This window comes from Staurois parvus, unplaced genomic scaffold, assembly GCF_062004578.1.
Source record: "Staurois parvus isolate SC_StPar_1 unplaced genomic scaffold, SC_StPar_1.0 ptg001253l, whole genome shotgun sequence".
In the NCBI taxonomy this organism is placed as follows: Eukaryota; Metazoa; Chordata; class Amphibia; order Anura; family Ranidae; genus Staurois; species Staurois parvus.
The window spans coordinates 263,457-269,596 of NW_028319049.1; positions in this window are offsets into that span (position 1 = coordinate 263,457).

Sequence of the window (6,140 nt, forward strand, 5' to 3'; positions counted from 1 at the left end):
TCTTTGTAATGTGTGTTATGAGAGATCCATTCCTCTATGTCTGTCTCCTCTCCGCTGGACGCACAGAGCAGTGCAGTTGGGGCCGGGTCAGTTTTTCCGAGTCTCGGCCATCGATGGCATCTCTCTGACCTTCTCACTAAATTATTTATTAAACCTAACTATTAAATTATTATTATCTTTCACTATCCAATGATGGAGGAGATTAACGAGGATGGACAAAAACGCATTCATTAGTTCCTCCACCTTGTTCCACTATCTCCTAATGAAGTTATTCATCATGGTGGCTAATTGAATATTGCGGAAATCCTTCACTGCGCTGCAAGGTTCCAGCATCAATCACCCACACAGCAGACAGTGATGTAGATGACTATTATTGGTCAATGATGGAGATCGACAGGCTCTTACCAGAAAGACCATGAATGACCGCCATTATGGAGAGCCTCACCAGCCATTCACTGAGAAACATAAAAGTGTCTATATAGTTACATATGGCTGAAAAAAGACAAAAGTCCATCAAGTTCAACCATATAGAGTTGTGTTCAAAATAATAGCCGTGTGTTGAGAAAAGTGAAATAAAGCTCAAAATCCTTCTAATAGCTTTTATTTCCATCCACACAAATGCATTGGGAACACGACACATTCTATTCCAAATCAAAACATGAAGAAAAATACATCAAATTTGTGTTGTTCCTCTAAAAAAATTGAAGAAAAGTGAATATTAGACTGTTCAAAAAAATAGCAGTGTTTGTATTCTTCTTTACAAACTCAAACATTCACTATATAAACTGAAAAATGTTTGAAGATTTTGCTTTCCTTTGAATGACTTCATGAATATTTGGTTGTAGTCGCACTGTTTCTGAGAACTGCTGTACATCTGTGTTGCATGGAGTCACCCAACTTCTGGCCCCTGTGATCAGGTATTCCAGCCCAGGATGATTGGACCACATTCCACAGTTCTTCTCTATTTCTTGGTTTTGCCTCAGAAACGGCATTTTTGATGTCACCCAAGTTTTCTATTGGATTAAGATCCGGGGATTGGGCTGGCCACTCCATAACGTCAATCTTGTTGGTCTGGAACCAAGATGTTGCACGTTTACTGGTGTGTTTGGGGTCGTTGTCTTGTTGGAACACCCATTTCAAGGGCATTTCCTCTTCAGCATAAGGCAGCATGACCTCTTCAAGTATTCTGATGTATTCAAACTGATCCATGATCCCTGGTATGCAATAAATAGGCCCAACACCGTAGTATGAGAAACATCCCCATATCATGATGCTTGCACCACCATGCTTCACGGTCTTCACAGTGTACTGTGGCTTGAATTCAGTGTTTGGGGGTCGCCTGACAAACTGTCTCTGCCCACTAGACCCAAAAAGAACAATCTTACTTTCATCAGTCCACAAAATGTTGCGCCATTTCTCTTTAGGCCAGTCAATGTGCTCTTTGGCAAATTGTAACCTCTTCAGCACGTCTTTTTTCCAACAGTGGGACTTTGCGGGGGCTTCTTGCAGATAGCTTGGCTTCACATAGGCGTCTTCTAATTGTAACAGTCCTCACAGGGAACGTCACACCTTCTTTCATCTTCCTGGAGCTGATTGTTGGCTGAGTCCGCACCATTTTGGCTATTCTTTTATCCATTCCAATGGTAGTTTTTCGCTTTCTTCCGCGTCTTTCAGGTTTTGGTTGCCATTTTAAAGCATTTGCAATCATTTTAGCTGAGCAGCCGATCATTTTCTGCACTTCTTTATATGTTTTCCCCTCTCCAATCAACTTTTTAATCAAGGTACGCTGTTCTTCTGAACAATGTCTGGAACGACCCATTTTCCTCAGAATTTCAGAGAGAAATGCACTGTAACCAGCATGTACAACATTTGCTGCCTTCCTTCCTTATATAAGGGCAATAATTGCCACCTGTTTTTCAAAGAATAAATGACCTCACTAATAGAACTCCACACGGCTATTATTTTGAACATGCCCCTTTCAATTAGTGATTCAATTACACAGAATCAGCAGCATGCATGTCATGACTGTTGGGTCTGTTGGATTTCTATTACTCTACTACACCTGCTAGTAAATTATTTGCCATGTAGAAATATAATTTCTACCAAAAACAGTGATTGATCCGGTTAGTGATGTCTGACGGCTATTATTTTGAACACAACTGTATGTCAGGCTGATCTCTGATTTCAGCTGTCAGCACTGATCTGAGCTCTACAGCCCCAGGCATCTGATGAACTACTGTTTCTCCAACCTGAATAATGAGCCATGAACACGCAGACAAGTCATCCAATAAAGATGTATTACAATGTATATAAAACTCCACAAACATGAAGGATGGGGCAAGAATCCTCAGAACCACTCTGGGACAGATAAGATGTTAATGTGGATCTATCAAGATTGCTTTACGGGGGCTGCCATTACTGACGTCTCCCATTGAGAATGCTCATCCCCTGGCTGTCATCTTGAGGTTCTGGCTTCAGTGCTGAGTCTTTGACCCAGAAGACGTATAGAGATGATGGACTCTGACACTTGTGTATGTTGTGCTTGTTCCGGGTATCTAAGTGCAGGTCAGACACATCCAGGGAAGGGGCATTTTCAGCAAGACACCAGTAATGGGGTGCACATGCTCACTTTATTTCGAAGGCCCCTTCATTTCCTCCATCTGTAGTAAATCCTAACACACATAAAAGTGTTGTAGCCATCTTTGATGGTGATGTGTGCTGGTGATCCTGGACCATCCCCCACCTCTCCTGTCCTAGCATTGGAATATCACCAGAGTGGAGTGACTCCGTGACGCAATAATCTAGGATTGGCTGTAGACTGGGAGACATTCCAGAAAGATCAGATTTTTTATTTATACTGCCCACGGTAGTGTCACATATCTCCAAGGAGAGGAGGCGACACCATATGCCTGGCAAGGGGGCGACGTCGTGCTCCATCTGGGACACGAAGGGTGAAGGGACTTGTCTGGAGTCATCAGGATTTGCGGATTTCTAGGATTATCTCTCCATCAGTTCACTGATGGCCATTAATAATCCTTTCCACCCGTTCTGTGTTCTTTCCCTGACAGAGCTCCTGCTACGACTGTATGACAATGTCAATAAATAAAGCAATGAATCTGACGCAGCGCAGTGTGTTCTGTATGTTGTCTGCATTACTGTGAGGGGAATACATTATGTTACACCCCAGACCTCTTGTGAGGGGTTCCCAGGTTTGGGTAAATGGAGGGCTCACCAGATCAGTGTGTCCCCTTATGGATAATTACTGGCAGTACTAGGGTCGTTGGTTCGAATCCCAACCACGGCACCACCTGCCTGGAGTTTGCATGTTCTCCCTGTGCCTGCGTGGGTTTCCTCCTGGTACTCCGGTTTCCTCCACACTCCAAAGACATGCTGGTAGGTGAATTGGCTCCTGTCTAAATTGTCCCTAGTATGTGTATGTATGAATGTGAGTTAGGGACCTTAGATTGTACGCCCCTTGAGGGTTAGGGACCTTAGATTGTACACCCCTTGAGGGTTAGGGACCTTAGATTGTACACCCCTTGAGGGTTAGGGACTGATGTGAATGTACAATATATATGTAAAGCGCAGCGTAATTGATGGCGCTATATAAGTACCTGAAATAAATAAATTACAGCAGGAACAGGATTAGGAAAAACCTGTCCTGGGGAAGCAGAGCACAAAGGACTAGTCCTCGTATTGCCCGTGGTCTCCCTGCAGCTGATCTTCTCCCCATTATTGACCAACCATGCTTTGTTCTGCACTGTGTCTGGTGATCTGATGACCGGTGATCAGATATCTGGTGGTCTAAGGATAGATGATCCGATGACTGGTGATCTGAAAACAGGTGATCTGATGACGTTGGTCTGATGGAAGGTGATCTGATGTCTGATGATCCAAAGATTGGTGACCCAATGACTGCTGATTTGATGATGAGTGATCTGGTGACTATTGTTCTGATGACGGGTAATCAGATGACAGGTGATCTGATGTCTGGTCATCCAAAGACGGGTGACCTAGTGACCGATGTTCCGATGATGAGTGATCTAAAGAGTAGTAATCTGATGATGAGCCATCTGATGACTGGTGGTCTGATGATGGGTAATCTGATTGGTCATCTGATGACTGGTGATCTGATAACTGATAGTCAGATGATGGGTGATCCATTGACTGATGATCTGAACTGATGACTGGTGATACGATGACTGGTGGTGCAATAACAGGTGATCTGATGACTGGTGGTCCAATTACTGGTGATGTGAATTGATGATTAGATGATGGGTGATCTGATAGATGGGGATCTGATAAGGGCAGTCTGATGATTGGTTGGATAATGACTTGCGGCATCGTGGCAGATGATCTAATGACTGGTGACCAGGTGACAGATGATCTAATGACTGGTGACCAGGTGACAGATGATCTAATGACTGGTGACCAGGTGGCAGATGATCTAATGACTAGTGATTTGATGACTGATGGTATAATGACAAGGTGATCTGATGATGAATGATCCGATTACTGGTGATGTGATAACCAGTGATCTGATAATTGATGATCAGGTGATAACAGATGACCTGTTGATGGATGATGTGATGACTGGGGATCTGAAAATGGGTCATCTAAATGGTGGTGATCAGATGAGGGCTATGTGATGACTGGTGAGATAATGATAGAGGTGGGGGAAGCACACATTCACAGAATGAATGAAGTAGAAGCAGGGAGATACTTGCACTGTGCGACATCAGGTACAACTTCCTCTCCAGTAAGAACAGCGATCGGTGCAGTGGTGACATCACCAAATCACACACCAAATCTGCTGAGACTATCCGCCAGAGCTAGCAGTGCCTTAAATGTTCCCACACTACAGAAATACCGCTATGAGGCTAAAGTGCTCTGATATCAGGACTGTCCAGGTACATGAAGTACTCTATTAGGAGAGCCTAGGCACAGGAAGTGCATTGATATAAGGAGTGCCTAGGCGCAGGAAGTGCATGAGGACTCTCCAGGTACATGAAGTGCTCTGATATCAGGACTGTCCCAGTACAGGAAGTGCTCTGATATCGGGAGTGCCTAGGCACAGGAAGTGCTCTGATATCAGGACTGTCCCAGTACAGGAAGTGCTCTGATAACATGACTGTCCCAGTAGAGGAAGTGCTTTAATATCAGGAGTGCCTTGGCACAGGAAGTGCACTAAGATAAGGAGTGCCTAGGCTCAGGAAGTGCTCTGATATCAGGACTGTCTTGGTACACAAAGTGCTCTGATATCAGGACTGTCCCAGTACAGGAAGTGCTCTGATATCGGGAGTGCCTACGCACAGGAAGTGCTCTGATATCAGGACTGTCTTGGTACAGGAAGTGCTCTGATATCAGGACTGTCTTGGTACAGGAAGTGCTTTGATATCAGGAATGCCTAGGCACAGGAAGTGCTCTGATATCCAGACTGTCTTGGTACACAAAGTGCTCTGATATCAGGACTGTCTTGGTACAGGAAGTGCTCTGATATCGGGAGTGCCTTGGCACAGGAAGTGCTCTGATATCAGGACTGTCTTGGTACAGGAAGTGCTTTGATATCAGGAGTGCCTAGGCACAGGAAGTGCTCTGATATCAGGACAGGATGTGCTCAGGAGGTTGTTCTTTTAGGGTATGACTTGGGCACATTTCCCTATAAGATGATAAATCTTAATTTTGTAGGGTTCAGCTCCATTATAAATCCTGACCCGGTTGAAAAAGAGACCCTGGAGGGGGAGGTGCTTTAATACTGGATGGATTCACAGTGGTGTCAATATAAACAATAACAGAACAAATATCAAAATGCAGCTTCACCGGAGTGGAATCGCTGCTATGGGGGGATTATAGATACGGTTACATTCAATATCCGGGTGGAGTCAGTGCTATGATATGGTTACATTGTATCAGTGGGCGGGGTCTGTGTTATAGAGATGGTTACATTGTATCTGTGGGCGGGGTCTGTTATAGATATGGTTACATTGTATCAGTGGGCAGGGTCTGTGTTATAGAGACAGTTACATTGTATCAGTGGGCAGGGTCTGTGTTATAGAGACAGTTACATTGTATCAGTGGGCGGGGTCTGTTATAGAGATGGTTACATTGCATCAGTGGGCGGGGTCTGTGTTATAGAGACA